The 17,710-nt window shown below is 41.8% G+C and overlaps 1 long non-coding RNA gene across 1 annotated transcript; it reads left to right on the top strand.

Moving 5' to 3' along the window:
- Positions 1–1,369: 1,369 nt before the first annotated feature.
- Positions 1,370–2,322, top strand: LOC120556831. Its single transcript, XR_005638897.1, has 4 exons — positions 1,370–1,435; positions 1,537–1,631; positions 1,735–1,850; positions 1,970–2,322. It is a non-coding gene; the product is annotated as an uncharacterized LOC120556831 (long non-coding RNA).
- Positions 2,323–17,710: the final 15,388 nt, after the last annotated feature.

The raw sequence follows: 17,710 nt of genomic DNA, 5'->3' as shown, positions 1-17,710 counted from the left end.
GGAACTTCAGGTTTACAACTGCACACGGCAATTTACAGGCAACACCGAAAATTGCCGTGAATTGTCGGAAACTGACGTGGGCCTTGCTTGGCAGTTATCCCCCTATGACCCCCCCTCCCTCTAATTCTAGGGGAGGCTTTAACATGTAAATGAAATGCTGTGAGCTATACAAATGCAAATCAGGGTAGCAGCAGGGGGAATTTTACCCCAGGTGACATTTTTCTAAAAGGTATTAACTTCATTTTAAGAAAATCTCTTAAAATAGATCAGACTCAGTATAGCCTAATTGTAGACTCTTCAATTTTAGCTTGAATTGATTTATTTAATGAAAGTGTGCTAGATTAATTACTGTGTATGTCATTAGCAAGGACCAATGTTATGTCAAAAAGATACACAAAATAATTTATTTCAACAATTAATCAGGCTTAGCCACAAAGGTAAAATCTGCATTCCATGATTCATTCACAGTCTCCTAGAGCTCAACCACTGTGCATAGTGGCATGACTACAGTGGCCTGTCTTTGGTCCTGCTCATCCAACACTGTCTGGTGGAATGGAGACAGATGCACCACTGTACAGTTTTCTAAGAGAAGTCTTTCTGCTGACACCAGAACACTGTGCTTCACATAAAGCGTATCAGCTTTGTCATTGCATGACAAGGTCCCAACCATTTGTCTTCTTAAAATACTGGCAAATTCTGCACCATATTCACATGTCCATGGCATATGAAGCTCTTGGCTCTGCTGAAATGGCCTCATAATCCAGACTTCAATTGTCCTATTATTAAGCTTTCCCAGTAATCCATTAAAACTCACTGTAATTCACCTCCACACCAGTGTGTGCGCTGTTCGCGCCCTGCTGATCACTCTGCCCCGCCCCCTACCCCCGCCCTCACGGCTTCGATTTGAAAAATAGCGGCGGGACTCGGGCGATGACTCCGAGAGTTAGAGCAAAAACTTCTGAAATATGGGAATATTTCAGGCCAAATGGTAAAAGAGTTGTCTGTACACTCTGTCAAACTTCACTTGGAAACACACAGGAGTTGTTCAAGACATTTGGAGCGTTTTTTTTCTCTCCTTCATATCACCTCCGGGGCTCCAAAGATGCGCTCACAGAAAGAAAAAGACAACGTAAGTATATGATTATTAATGAAAGGGCAAGCTAGTCTGTATTGTTTATTCTTGAGAAGTACAATGACTGTATTTGGATGTTAAACAGGCTACTTAGACTTGACAGTAATGTTTTAAACCCCACCAAGTTTAAATGTGAGCAGCACAGAGCTGTGTGTCTGGCTTCTTTCAGCGCCATTCATTACAGAGCGAAGAGGGTGAGTTGCTTATAAAAGTATTTTTTTGGTCTTGTAATTTACAGGAAGTAGTACGCCGTCTTCACAACTCGGAGACAAATTGTAGCAGGTGCTACGAACCGGAGCAAGGGTAAGATTTAAAGAATATGCTTTCATTGAATGAATTGCATTAATTCTTCTGTATAAGGACATAGATACATTAATAGATTTTTTTTTTTTTTTTTTTAACAGACTAACCTCGCCTCATAACGAGGCCGTGACCTATATTTTCTTGGAGCTGTCTGCAGGTCCAGATTTACATTACGCTGATAATGACGCCATTGTGTGTAAGTAATTTTTACTTTTTCATCTTTCCTTGTTTAATTTTACTGTGACTTATGTTTTTTTTTTTTTTTTTATTCATACCACTCTTATTTAATTGTTTTCCAGCTGCCTGTAAGACATATTATGAGACAGCACGCAGGAACTTCAGGCAGAAACAACCAGATCATCGTGGGCAGAAGCTGTGAAGAGTTCAGCTCGATGTCGGTCGAGAAGAAAAGAGGGTAAGATTAGATCCGTTTTTGTTCAATGTGAATATTTTTCAGGTGCATTCATAGATGTGTTGTATCCGTAAGCAGTATATCACGCAGTACTGATTGTCTTTATTGATTGATTTTTACAGCTGCTGGAAGCAAGACAGAGTGTGCTGGCTGCGGGTGAGGTGGGCATTTTGGAAGTGCGCCACCATAGACATACAGGACAACGCACCACAGACGTCTGCAAAATGGACCGAATTCAGACCGAATGCTGCCGGTTACATACAGGCCGCGGGTTAGGGGTTGACGGTGCTGCTTCTCGTGAGCGTGGGATATTTGTTGTGTGTGCTGTATGTCTCTATGCTTTGTACACAGTTTTTTCTGATTGCGTTTGTGTTTTGTGTCAATAAAACTCTATCTTTGAATAAACAGCACGTTCCTGACAAATCATTTTTCTTAGGATAACCATGACATGAATATACAACATAGCATATATGAAATAAATATATATAATGCATTAAAAAAAAAAAAAAAATATATATATATATATAATTTTATTATTATAATAATGGCCCAGGGTGACCAATAGCCTAACCCATGACAGACCTGCCAACCTATCACGAGAGATTTTTCTTGTTTAAAAGTAGTGGTTTCATCCAATCCTGAGTGAGGAAATTCCTGCCAGGCCAGATCTTCTCTGGCCAGGCACCTATTCATATTCTAATTAGATCCATTAGCACCTCTGCGGGGGCTCTTCACGTACGCATTGAAGCAGCTGCCATGTGATTGGTTGATTAGATAATTGCATTAACAAGCAATATTACAGGTGTTCCTAATAATCCTTTAGGTGAGTGTATATTGTTGTGATTATGTATCTTTCTGTTCTCCTGTTTTGATGGTGTATCATTCTGAGGATCTCTCTCTCTCTCACACACACACACACACACACACAGACAGAGGCCTGTACTACGAAGCAGGATTTGGCCTTAAAGTGATGGTTCGTAGTAATTCACCCTAGGGTCCTTTGCACCATGACCTCTAGCCAAACACCCTCCCAGAAGCTTTTTTCACCTGGGTCTAACATTGGGAGAGTTAGCTAGAGTAGCGTTATCAGCTGAATAGCTTAGCGCAGGGGCTAACGGACCCACGTTTGTATCTCGTAAATTACCCCACTAATAATGCCGTAATGATACCAAACGTCTACAAGTAGTACAAATAGTTTATGCTCTCATAAAAAGAATGGATTGGAAAGTTTGTAAGTACACCAGAAGTTTATGTAAATAACACTTGCCTGCTGGCTTCTGCTCTCTGCTGTTGTTGTTGCTGCTGTAAGACGAGTGCTTATATGGAGCTAGATTTGTTTCTTTATTACATGCGAGAAAATAAATGATCTGAGAGGAAAAAAAAAGTTTGAGAGCAAAGGTTATCACACTGATAGCAAAAAAGCATTTTATGAGAGAAAAAAAAATATTTGAGAGAAAAAGTTTTCATACCAACAGCAAAAAATAATAATATTTGAGACTAAAAAAAGTTTTGAGAGAAAGTATTTTCTCATAGAACATAAAAAAATATAAATTTGAAATTTTTTAAATTATTTCTGAGAAAAGAAAATCTCTCTCAAAATACTTTTTTAAACTCTCAAATATATATTTTTTGCTATCAGTGTGAAAACATTTTCTCAAAAAAAAAAGTGTTTCTCTCAAAACATTTTTCTTCTTGCTCTCAAAACCTAAGTCTTTTTTCTCGATGCAATTTCTTGCTCTCGTGTCAGGATTTTGCTCTCGCTGTGAAAATAATGTCATGGGCGGGGCCACGTTCCTATTGGCCAGTCGGGTGAGCACCGTCTTGTCTTGGGAGTCGAACTGAATCATTACACTGGCTGAGCAATGCCAGCCAGGGGTATCCAGATACATTGCGCAACAAGGAACAATGGCTGCCAGGTCGACCATAGAGACCCATAAATGTAAGTATTTTCGGCTTAAAGAATTGATTTAAAAATTACGACAGTCTTGTTTTGTGCTCTACACAATCATGTACATAGATATTTGCAACTATATTTGTAACTGAAACGTTTTTAAAAATCGCTAGCTTGCTATGCTAACGTTAACGTTAACGTTACATTGCTGATTTGCACAACAGTCCCGCATTTCTCTGCCTTGACTGCATGCATGTCTACATTGTTAACTAAACTCCATTAGCAGCGACATTCGTTTGATATCAGTGCATAACACTACTTGCTTTGGAGACACATGCTTTACATATACCGTCCTGTATCACACAGGGACGCCGGAGGAAACCCAGCAGCTGATCCACTTTCTGGCTGAAAACGAGCAGTAATCATTTGAATTCATTCCTGTTCATGTACCTGTACATTGTTGTTGGTTATGATACAGGACACTAATGAAAGAAATGGGGTTGGAGGGAAAGGTTACTGGCCAACAGGCATCACACTATGGTCTGGAATTTCAGAATAGCTGTAGTTTTGTTTGTTTGTGGTCTTGTGTGTCTTTTAGTTTTATACATTTGAGTGCCTTTTTTAGTGTGACATGTAAGTTATTGTTCTAATAGTTGATAATGGTTCTCTACATTTTTCTATAATGTTTTTGCATGTTATGTTTATTTTTTGGGGAAATAAAGACATTTTTTTTTTTAAACAAAAAGTGTTTCTGAACATCAATGACATTCAAAACAGTGATAACTGAAACAGATAAACACACCATGCAGTGTATAGAAATATTGATTGCAAACAGACCTAAGTATATATGATGATGTACCCAAGTGGCGTCTCATTTCATAGGGGTATGTTTTCAACAACCATAGCGTGCAACAACCATACAAAGACTATTTTACACAAAACTAGGTGGGACATTTTCAAACGGTATATCAATCACTATATAACGTTGGCTAGCTATAGGGTTGCCACCTTCCATGCAGACTAGCTGAAAGTTGTACAGGAGGTTGTATATGATGATCAAGCAGTTACTCTTCAGGTGCTTTGAGGCTACCAAGGGCAAAGGTAGAAACTAGCTCACTAAATAAGGAGTGAAACTATCTAAATCAACATATTCATTTGGCATTTGATTTAAAAATGGTACAAACCAGGTGAGTTTGCAAGTTTACCTAGCATGATGGCTAATTAGTGATTAGCTTTTCTAGCAATTAGCATGCTAATAATATAATACACATTCATGAATATGAGTGCTATTCTTTGTCCATGTCAATCTGACAAACGCATCAGTAATGGCAAACTAGCTTACATTTAGGGTTAGCCTATTTAATGTTTAATCTTCAGTGCTGCGGAGCTTGCTCAGCCAGTGTAATGATTCAGTTCGACTCCCAAGACAAGACGGTGCTCACCGACTGGCCAATAGGAACGTGGCCCGCCCCATGACATTATTTTCACAGCGAGAGAAAATCGCTGAGAATTTTTTAGAAAAAAAAAAAACTTTTGAGAGAAACACTTTTTTTTTTTGAGAAAAATGTTTTCACACTGATAGCAAAAAAATATATTTGAGAGTTTAAAAAGTATTTTGAGAGAGATTTTCTTTTCTTAGAAATAATTTAAAAAATTTCAAATTTATATTTTTTATGTTCTATGAGAAAATACTTTCTCTCAAAACTTTTTAGTCTCAAATATTATTATTTTTTGCTGTTGGTATGAAAACTTTTTCTCTCAAATATTTTTTTTTCTCTTATAAAATGCTTTTTTGCTATCAGTGTGATAACTTTTGCTCTCAAACTTTTTTTTTCCTCTCAGATCATTTATTTTCTCGCATGTAATAAAGAAACAAATCTAGCTCCATATGCTTAGGGCCATCTACAAATTACAACACCGAAAAGAGATGCAACAAAAATATTTATTAATTTCATTTTTTTTTTAAAGTAAGTGCTGTAGTATAACTAGCAGGAGACAAGTAATAACTGAGGTAAGTTTGGAGACATTACCTTATTTAATCATTGAATTAATACATATTTTTGTTGTAACTCTTTTCGGTGTAGTAATTTGTAGACGGCCCTAAGCACTCGTCTAACTGCAGGTAGCAGCAGCAGCAGCAACAGAGAGCTGAAGAGAGCAGGCAAGTGTTCATAAACTTCTGGTGTACTTACAAACTTTCCAATCCATTGTTTTATGAGAGCATAACCTATTTGTACTACTTGTAGACGTTTGGTATCATTTCGGGCATTATTAGTGGGGTAATTTACAAGACACAAACGTGGGTCCGTTAGCCCCTGCGCTAAGCTATTCAGCTGATAACGCTACTCTACGCTAACTCTCCCAATGTTACACCCAGGTGAAAAAAGCTTCTGGGGGGGTGTTTGGCTCGAGGTCATGATGCAAAGGACCCTAGGGTGAATTACTCCGAACCATCACTTTAACAAGCTAACTGAAGGCTCAACCCAGGATTTTCTGTACTACGAAGGTGGATCAGTTGTTATCGGGTTCAATTGCCGTGGTAACTCATGCTGAACACCTAACCTGGTTGGGAGCAGGTTATGTTGGAGATCAGAGATCAACCGGTGTAAAAGCACCGCCTACCGACCAATCAGTATGCGATTGATAACGGCGTCACCGTTTTTAGAAGATCAGGCGGAGCTCGGTGCAGAGAGAGAGAGGGGGAGAGAGGGGTGCGCTCATAAAAGTTAAAAAAATGTAGAGACCAACAACCCCGTTAACATGGGTATTTTTATGAAATATAGCCTATATATTTTAATGGGAGGGAATTACATATCGGCTTCTTGAGCCGTGTGTCGCCAATGCGCACATCGGTTTGAATTATGTTTTTATATTTTTTTATTTGCTCTCACGATCGCTTCCACTGCCAGGGTTGCAACTGAAATAACAGGCTAAAGCAACGACAGTTTATGGAAAGCCCAAGTGTAATTATGGCCAGATCTTGGTCCTGACTGATGGGGAAGTGATATTGGAGTTGTGATTTAAACATCTAGCGTCTATTTTTTTTTGCCACCTTTCCTTCCCGTTTTAGGAAGCAGCAACTGTATTGCGTTGTCCCTGTAAAACCGAGTCTGTGTTCTTCATATTTATGTAGAATTATAATTTGCTCTTCTTATATATAACATGCGGCTCTGGTAGATGTTTGCGATTGGTCGTGGTGCGCAAACAACGCCTCTTTTATGTGAACGCGCACGTCTCTAGATTGGACAAACCTGGGTTGATTGAACTAGTTGATAACCACCTTCGTGACACCGGTTATCCGGGACCGCAGCTGTTAGGGTTAGTGAAGCCGGGGAACTGAAAGAAATCCAGGACATGTTGATCTTGCTTCGTAGTACAGGCCTCTGATGTCTAGGGGTTAACTGGACGCAACATAACAGGTGCTCTCTTCCCACTCCCAAACATGGCCAAGACAAAGAATTTCAAAGTAGCAGTTTGTATTTATTTTGGAGATGAGGCCCCAACACAACAAAACAATTCTAAAGGCAAACTAAACTTACCTAAACCAAATGTAAAGAAAAGACAAATCTCTAACCTAAGCTTTTAATCACAAAACAGGAGAAAAAGAGAACAAACAAAAAGACCTCTCACTCCTACCAGACTGCTACTAGCAAAACAAGACAAAGAAAAATATATTCACAACTAAAATAAAATGGCTAAAGGATAATAAATCAAAGAACTCAAAACAACCATTCTCACTGAAGGCTGCTAACACTACTCACAACAGCTTGGACCACAACACACAGGTTACACAGGCCCATGTTGGAAATGGCAGAGTGAAAAGAGGGGGCAGAGTTCCTTTCTGATGAGGCTTAAGATGGCTGCTGTCCTCCCGGCGACCAATCAGGAGACAGCAATCAGCTCTGCTGGACCAATCTGGTGTTCACACCGGTTCTTCATTACCTGTGTACCCTCAGGAGAACAACTGATAGTGCAGGGCAAAACAAATTACAAAATATGACCTCAGGGTCATAACATCCTGATCAAAGAAGTTGAATCTCTCTCTGTCATCTCTCTATCAATTAATTGATTAATCAACTAATCCTTTCAGCTCTACTCAGGACATTACTTTAATATTATTTCCCACATTAATAATGTAGTTAAACTCAAAATAATAACTTTGGTAATTCTTTAGAGTTTTTTTAGAATTAAAAAATTCAGTTTGAGTTGAACCACCAATTTTTTCACGCAAGATCAGAATGAGAAGAAGAGAAGAAGAAAACGCTTTTCTCTTGGTGGACATATTTTCACTACGTTGTTTTTATATGTAAAGAATTAGAAAGAAATGAGATCTGCATTTTCTGTAGGCTACATATTATTGAGGTAATAAGAAACATATGTTACATACAGGATTGTTGATTATTAGTGTTTTAATTGCATGCGTGTGATAGCTGTATACTTAGCAATGTGTGAAGATGGTAAAATTCTCAGATGAGGGCTTGTCTGACCATGGGAAAGTTCAAGGAAAGTTCAAGGAAAGTCTAGAAAGCTACACCCCCCTGACATATGACCTTAATGATGTCAAGATTCAAAAGTGATGCCAGGGTATCCTTGGCAACTGAGGGCCAATAACAGCGGGTAATAAAGAAGAGGAAACAGGATGATACAACTGTCCATATAACTGTCACTGGGTTGTACATTAGAGATCACACACTGATGGCACACAACATCACAACTACACACACATACGCACACTCAGCGTTTTTGCCAACATGTTACACACTCCCTATTTAATATTCAAAAACTGTAAAAAGGCAGCTCTGGTTGAAATCCATGTGTCCATTACTGTAAGCAGTAATCAGACCTCTTTGTATTTTATAGTTGTTTGTTTGCAACTTTATGTTTGTTTTAATGTGTCTGTTTTGCCTAGAACTCTCTGGAGAAAAAGGATTTTTAATAGCAGAGGCCTCACCTACTTAGAAAAAGGTCACTGACATAATTAAGTCAAAATTCAACAGTGAGGCTTTTGTTCCTTAACAAATTATGGGCTGGAAAGTTAGTTCTGAAAGCCAGATATCTCAACATCTGGCAAAGCAATGGCGACAGTGGTATTGATCTTGAACCTAATCAATCCCCTACAGAAACATTACAGTATAATCATTTAATGGTATAAAGGTTTCGGTTTGTCTCTGAATAAATGCTGTAGATCCTCAAAACCCATGTAAAGTTCCTGTGTCTTGCTTCTCAACAGCGCAACAAAAAAAAAAGAGCCATGGTAGCACAGAAAGAGCAGCAGAAAATTCCGACACCAGAGAGAGGAAACGAGAGGACGGGGAAGCCCGTCTATAAACCAATCAATTACAAGTATTGGGAGACACGGCTCAGATATACGATGAGGACAGGACGTAGTAATGTCATGCAGGCCCGCCGATAGGGGGGGACAAACGGGTCTGTTGTCCCGGGCCCACAGTAGGGGGGGGGGGCCCAGAACTGGGCCCTCATTAAATTACGGAAGAATTAAAAATCTTTTTTTAAAATAGGCCTATTTGTGGAAAAAAATATGTAGCATAATATTTGAATTAAATAAAAGCGTTTTATTTGTTTTCTTCCTAATTGTCCTGGAAATGGTGGTCAAGAACCCCCCCACCCCCAACATAAAAATGGTTTGGCCACTGATCAAAATTTGATATTGTCACTTGATTTGAAGTTCAGTACGCTCAAAATGTCCAGTCAGCACAAGTCCGGAGCTCGGAAAAGGAAAGAAAAGAGAAGAAGGAAATAGAGGCCTTAGAGATTTTCTAAACAAATATTTAAAAAAAGTGGTGACGGTGAAGCTGGAACTGTCAACGTAGAGCAAGGTAAGAAACAGCGCAGCCAACGTTTACGAGCCATGTAACGTAACAGGCCAGCTCTCATGTTAACGTCCATTAGCTTGTATAAAAGCCTGACACAACACGTTAACTTTGACAGAAACAGTTGAGTTTGGTAGCTCCATCAGTAAGGATGAGACAGAGAGAGATCCAGCTGCAGTCAGGTGACAGAGAGAGTGATGCGGGAGGGGCCCGCTGCCCCGCAACGGAGGGACAGAGTCAGGCTACCCGTGAGAGAGAAGAGAGAGAGAGATAGAGAGAGAGAGAGATGCGGGGGGGCTCGCTGCCCTGTCGGAGAGTCTGAGCAGGATGGATCAGAGACTGATTACACACTTAATTTCAGTGAGAGATGTGAGGAGAGGAAGAGCAAGGGAAAAGGAGAGATCTGGCCGCGAGGGGGGGGCCCATCTAAGATCTCGTCCCGGGCCCAGGCAAGACTGTCAGCTGGCCTGATGTCATGTATGGTTCTTTAGTGCACTTGCATAACTGCAATGTGAAAACAAAACTAACCGGATTAAATGTATACAATGTAACAAAAACATGAACCTTGGTCCAGACCTTGGTTCGGACCTCCAGATGTGTAAAGTTTTGATGGTGCAACCTGATTTAGTAAATCAGTAGTTTGAAACTAGCTAGTTACTAAGAACTTAGGCTGGTGCAACCCAGTTCTGGTGTTACAGTGCTATGACAATATAATCATTAAGTTACTGCTTTTATATTCCCATGATCATGACCAAGAGCAGATAATAGAATAGCTGTGTATGAGGCTTGCCTCCCATGAACTCAACCTCTCCTGCAGTTGATATGGTACCTCTGGCAACCGTAATATGATCTTTGTGATTATCTCTAGCGAGGAGGCTAATATCTCCAGTCTGGGTGAGATCTGGACTCCTGCTAATAAGGCTGAGTGAGAGCAGTGTTTAGACAGTGGGAGAGTGATCGCTCTCTGGCACTGCTCCCTGTGATTTATGACCTCCTTAATGAGTCTTTCTCCTGTGTGTGTGCGTGTGTGTGCCTTAGCTTATCACCAGCATACAGTATATGAGATTTCGCTTAAGCACCTCCTTGAGTTTCACCTCTCTCCTTTGGCTAGCACTTGCAGTAACACTTAAGGGACTGATTCACTTTTAGCTCCACACCACCCTAATACTACAGTAGGTGGCATTTTTCAGACAAACACGCACTCATGCACTTTCACATTTTTCTTTTCACGGTGTTGAAAAAAATATATTTCTTGGAGTGGCAGTGCATTCCGTTGAAAGGTGAAAGTGCAGGCAATAAGGATACAGCGAACAAAGAAAGTGCAATAAGACAATTTGATGGGGCAAATGTCCTGTTTTGAGTAATCTGTATTGCGTCTACAGTAAGTATTGCAGTTGCAGCAGCATAAATGACTGATGCAAAGTGAATCCCTGTATTTCAGCATCAACAGAAAAAACAGTATACGGCTAGTGGAGAATTTAGGAGCTAGACACACAGACAGATGGACAGACAGACAAGTAGTGTAATGAGAAAGAACAAGGTGAAGGGAACAGCTGAGCTGGGCTGCCTCAAAGAGCTGCAGTAGGATCCAACATGCACAGATTGAGGAGAAATCTAAATAAAGTCTAAATTAAGACTCAGAGCTTTGTGTTGTACGTGTGTGTGTGTGTGTGTGTGTGTGTGTGTGTGTGTGTGTGTGTGTGTGTGTGTGTGTGTGTGTGTGTGTGTGTGTGTGTGTGTGTGTGAGAGACGGTAGGGGATAGGGCTGTTTGGCTTGGCTGAAGCTACTCTGTACAGCATGGCAACAGAGCAAGACGGCAAGGCCGACCTTGCAACCACACAGGCTAAATGTGCAGTGGCAGACTCTCAATGCCCTGCTGCTGAGTGGCCCTAAAACCTCCCAGAACCTAAGCAGCGACCTGGCTTATCCTGCACTCAGGCCCCTTCTCTTTCATAATCTTTTCCCTCTTGTCAGAAATGCTTGTAGGCCTACTGTAGCGCTGGCTTTGTCAATCTGCTGCATCTCTTTATTTCACCATAATTACATGGAAATGAGGGAATTACATGATCCGCTGTCACAAATAGAAACATTTTCCATGTGGTAGGTTTGCCCCTGAGAAAGAGCTCCCATTTAGATTTCTTAAAAGAAACATTCCGTGATGTGCTTTTTCTCCCATTGATGCTGTCATCTGTGCAGTGGAAATGAACACTAGTGCTGCTACCTGAGAAGCCTCACTGCTGTTATCAGTGGCTTGGCACAAAGCCCTGTTGTGTTCAGATTAGCTTTTGAAAGCACTACGCCATCTAGCCTCATGCACCAGAGCTGCAACTTGGAGTCAATATATCATGTGTGTATGTTGTCATGGCAACTGAAATCCTTGATTCAGTTTTTCTGCGTTAGACACCAGCTCCGCAAAGACCTGCGCACACTATTGCTATGCCTTTTTTAGATTTTTTTCAACCCCTCATCAGGTTGATTTATAGAGGACGTAAAGCAAGATCTGTTTGAAGAGAAATCTAAGGTATGCAGCTAAGGTCCTCTGTCATAAATTCTCCATGTGGCTTGGTTAGCTTCAGGACCTCACACTAAGGAGGGCGTAAGAGCAGAGAGAGAGAGACAGAGAGAGAGAGAGACCTGGATATCCCTGAAATAGATGCCATGTATTTTGCCAAGCTGTAATCTAGAGATAAATTATTTGAACAAAATTTTTTTTTGGGGAGCTCGAAATGTCTATTGCTGCAGAGTAATTGTTGATATTAACCTAACACTGTCATGCTTTACACAATGAACTCCAATAAATTTGCACTCACAAATCAAAATAAGTCGCAACCAATTTTCAAGATACATGTTTATATGAGATTTAGAATAACAAAAGCAATCCAGTCATTCATCTCTCCTTGGTTCCAAGGAAGAAAGAAGCAGTGACCAAATCAATGCACTAAATGTTGTGTCTTCTTGCATTGATGCAACCATGATCACTAGCATATTATACTGTCTGTTGGAGCTGCTGTTTTTGCTCAGTTTCTCTACCTTTATTGGTGCCATGGGACACGAGAAACTCACTATCTCAACTATTACTGAGCTTAGAAACTCCATCCTACTGTACTTGTACACATTGAGTGCTCTCTCGTTGTTAAAAAAACTAAAACAGATCAATTATTTATTATTATTATTTTACATAATTAAAACACAGCTGGTCTGCTGCACTCAGCAACTCTTCTCATTTTCTGCCCATATTCCTCAAATCTGAATCCGAACTATGAGTTACACCCCTAATGGAAGGTGTAAGTTTATTTTCAGGCGTGGAGGCATTTTAGATTTGACTTGGCAGTGGGCAAACAAATTTCATGCTGTCAAAAAAAAAAATTATAATACTTTTTCACAGGCACAAAGCTGGAATAAATCAATTATGTTTTATTGTTGCGCTCTTATTAAACATTAATTGCACAGAACTGATGTAAACTGTTGCTGCTGTTTTCATACAGCTGAGCTAAGGTTATAATTTCCCAGAACAAGCCCATTAAAGATATTAAGATGGTGATTGTTGATGTGATGTACTTAAAAGTATAACTGATGGATTCGGACTGTATTATTTCCCATCAACTAGCGTTAGCTGTCAGTCAGTATTTGACTTCTATCTAGCTACGTATGGTGGAAAATTACGCTAGGTCAATATTTTGACTGAAAGACTGTTTCGTTTTTGAACAGCAACAAAACACTATCCTCTGCGATTTTTTTAAATATCAAAAGACAACAGAGTGGCGTTTCTCTTTCACAAACCATCGTTGTGTGAGTGTACAAATGCACATTCATGAGGTGACAGCTAACTGTTAGATTTAGTAGTTTGGCCAACTCACAAAATACATTTTAACACAGTCTAGAAACTCTAAAATGATAAGCTTGCTAACAACATTGATCCTTTTGATTATAAAAAGGTTGTGGTGAGGGGACATTACATCTGTTTAGGGGGTAACTCAATGGCACACTCTGCCTCAACCCGTGGTTTGCACGGTATCAGATAGAAAATGTCCTTGTAGGTAATCTGTTCTTTTTTGTGTGACACAGGCTGTGGTTATTCAATTTGTTTTCCAGCATTACATCCCAGATTCCCAGCATCAGGTCTGACCCTGACCCAGGTGAGCCTTTGACCACCTAAACAAACTGTTACAACCCACTTTGACTTAAAACCTATCTGACTTCTCCCTATCTCTCGCTTTTTCTCTCTGGAACACTATGTCCTTCTCAATTTTCTCCTGTTTCCATCTCTCTGAACAGTTTTTCTCCTCTTCTCATCAGCCTCCACCTTCATTGCCTTGTTCTAAAATAAACTAACTAACCACCCTTGTGAAACTTCATCCTCCACAGCACAACACCGAGAAGTACACCTCATAAAAGGACTGGGGAGGGTTTGCACTTCAAACAGAGACAGGGATTAAAAGGCCATGTCTGTTTACTTACAACCCTCTCTGCAGCTCTTTAGATTCCCACCACTTCCTAATTCAATTACAGAGGCAAGCTGTAGACAAGGCTGTATCTTCAAGAAACAAGAATTTCCCTCCGTCCTACTGACTCACGTTACAGGGTCGTTGGTGGTTTTATGGGAGTCATGAAGGTCTGTGACGGGAAGGTTTGGCCAAGGTGTGTTTTGAGAGCTCAATTGTGGATGTTTTAAGTGCATAAATTAAGCAAATAACTAGGAGAACAGTGATAAAATCATTATCTGACTCATGAAGGGTTGTGTGTTTGCTCTTAACTGGTGTCTGGTCGGACTTTCCAAAGAATAATCATTTGGTAGATAGGACTTGTTTATATTGGATTGACAGGAAGAGAACTCAACTATTCCTGAGCACTGTTAGTCACAGTATATGAACAGGCAGGAAAAAGATCTACCTACAGAAACACATAAAAACAGGCAATTCACCGGAAAGACTTCAATGTAAAAGTCTGGAATGGATGAGAATGTATTTCTGTTTATAGTACCTTCTGCATACACAGACGTATTCACGACTTGCTAATGTTCGGACACACTGGACCTGTGAACTTTTTTTTCGACGTTTTTGACACCTTTTATTCACAGTTTGTTTTTGCGTTTTAAATTGTAAGATTTTTCTTCTTTACATTTTCAGCGCTTATTTCTATGTCCCATATTTCATGATATAAAACAAAAATTGAAAACGGGTCAAAAGGGTAACTACCATGAATTACAGAATTTGGCTGACGTTTGTTTGATTTTCAGGCACTCCTGTATTATCTAGTGCCAAGTCAGATATATTGAGTTTTCCTGAGTTTCCAGGTTGTAAGTAGAACAAATGTTGACATAAATTGTACCTAATAATTGTAGGCCTCCTCCCAGCTGGATGTGCCTGGAACACCTCCCTAGGGAGGCGCCGAGGGGGCATCCTTACCAGATGCCCGAACCACCTGAACTGGCTCCTTTCGACGCAAAGGAGCAGCGGCTCTATTCCGAGCTCCTCACAAATGACTGTGCTTCTCACCCTATCTCTAAGGGAGATGCCAGCCACCCTCCTGAGGTAACCAATTTCGGCTGCTTGTACCCTGGATCTCATTCTTTCGGTCATGACCCAGCCTTCATGACCATAGGTGAGGGTAGGAAAGAAAACTGACCGGAAGATCAAGAGCTTTGCCTTCTGGCTCAGCTCTCTTTTTGTCACAACGGTGCGATAAATTGAATGTAATACCGCCCACGCTGCGCCAATTCTCTGACCAATCTCCTACTCCATTGTCCCATCACAAAACCCCAAGGTATTTGAACTCCTTCACTTGGGGTAAGGACTCATTCCCTACCTGGAGTAGTTACTCCATCGGTTTCCTGCTGAGAGCCATGGCCTCAGATTTATAGGTGCTCATCCTCATCCCAGCCACTTCACACTCGGCTGTGAACTGATCCAGTGAGTGGATGATACCATCAGGACCACATCATCTGCAAAGAGCAGCGATGAGATTCCCAGCCAACCGAACTGCAACCCCTCCCCACCCCGAATACGCCTCGATATCCTGTCCATAAATATTACAGACAAGATTAGTGACAAAGCGCAGCCCTGGTGGAGGCCAACCCTCACCTGAAACGAGACAGACTTACTGCCGAGAACCCGGACGCAGCTCTCGCTTTGGTCATACAGAGATTGGATGGCCCTAAGAAGGGACCCCCTCACCCCATACTCCCACAGCACCTCACACAGTATCTCCCAGGGGACCTGGTCATATGCCTTCTCCAGATCCACAAAACACATGTAGACCGGATGGGCATACTCCCAGACTCCCTCCAGGATCCTTGCAAGAGTGAAGATCTGGTCCGCTGTTCCATGACCAGGATGGAATCTGCATTGTTCCTCTTCAACCAGAGGTTCGACTATCAGCCGAACCTTCCTTTCCAGCACCTTGGAATAGACTTTACTAGGGAGGCTGAGAAGTGTAATACCCCTGTAATTGGCACAGACCCTCTGGTCCCCCTTGTTCCCACCATCCCGGTCTGCCACTCCTTTAGCACTGTCCCAGACTTCCACACAATGTTGAAGAGGCGTGTCAACCAAGACAGCCACTCCACTCCCAGAGATTTCAGCATTTCTGGACGGATCTCATCAATCCCCGGGGCTTTGCCACTGTGGAGTTGTTTGACTACCTCAGCGACCTCCACCAAGGAAATCGACCCATCATTCTCCAGCTCTGCCTCTAACATAGAGGTATTAGCCGGATTTAGGAGTTCCTCAAAGTGCTCATTCAATGCCCTATTACCTCCTCAGTTGAGGTCAACAGTGTCCCATCCTTACTGTACATACTTTGAATGGTTGAAAACAAACAACCACTCAGGTTTAGATCAGGGAGGCCATTCCTCCCAATCACGCCTCTCCATGTATCTCCATCATCGCCCACGTGCGCGTTGAAGTCACCCAGCAGAACTATGGAGTCCCCCACTGGAGCTCCATACAGAACTCCATTCAAGGTCTCCAAGAAGGTCGAATATGCACAAACAACAGTCAGCCCGGCACCTCACACCCTGGGCAACTCCGAAGAAGAAAGGAGTCCAACCCCTATCCAGGACTACGGTTCCAGAACCGAGACTGTGCGTAGAGGTAAGCCCCACCAGATCTAATTGGTAGCACTCCACCTCCCGCACAAGTTCCAGTTCCTTTCCCCACAGAGAGGTGACATTCCATGTCCCCAGAGCCAGCCTCTGCTGCCTGGGTCTCACTGCCACCTGTGTGGCAGCGCACCCGACCCCAGCGGTTCCTCCCACAGGTGGTGGGCCCATGGGATGGGGAGGGAGGTGCCACATTGCTTCTTCAGGCTGTGCCGGCCAGGCTCCATGGCAAACCCGGCCACCAGACGCTCTCTGACGTGCCCTCCATCTGGGCCTGGCTCCAGATGGGGGCCCCGGGCTTCCTCCGGGCAGGGTAATTTTACCTCTTCCTCATTCGCTCATAGGGTTTTTGAACCATTCTTTGTCTGGCCCCTCACCTGAGACCACTTTACCATGGGAGACCCTACCACCTACCCAACACAGCCCTCAGGTTCATAGGGACACACAAACCTCTCCACCACGATAAGGTGATGGTTCCAGGAGAGGAAATGCATAAAAGTCATGCTAATTCAGCCAGTGCACATACCTCTGTTTAGTTCCGGTGAAGTCCACACAAGTCGATTGTCGAACTCTGTATGGGCGAAACAATGTCCGTTATCTGGGGACCCATCCAGACCAGGCTGTATGAGATCCCACTCCTTACAGCACAGGTTTTCTTCCTCTGTGCTCATTGCGATACTGTACAAAAGGCTGTCTATCAGCAGTGATTGTTAGAGAGCATGTAAGAGAATAGCACGGACACGCGCTTGACACCGCGAGCGGGCACGTGCGCCACCCAGCAGAGAAGGGAGAGAAAGAAAAGAGAGACTGTCACGGTCGGGAGGATAACTAGCCAGTTGAGATTGCGTGTGTGTGTCCTTGAGAACTGATACAGTATCCACAGGAGCACCACCATAATGTTTTGGTGGAAAAAATAAGTTTTGGAATATTGGATTGTATTAGTTCGACAATCGACTTGTGTGGACTTCATTGGAACACTGGAACTAAACTTTTCAACTTTTATGCATTTCTTTCACATCTACTGCAGTCATATTCACTGTG

Source organism: Perca fluviatilis, chromosome 4, assembly GCF_010015445.1.
Source record: "Perca fluviatilis chromosome 4, GENO_Pfluv_1.0, whole genome shotgun sequence".
NCBI classification, from domain to species: domain Eukaryota; kingdom Metazoa; phylum Chordata; class Actinopteri; order Perciformes; family Percidae; genus Perca; species Perca fluviatilis.
The sequence above is the reverse complement of the archived record's forward strand: the minus strand, read 5'-3'. Positions and strand labels throughout refer to the sequence as shown.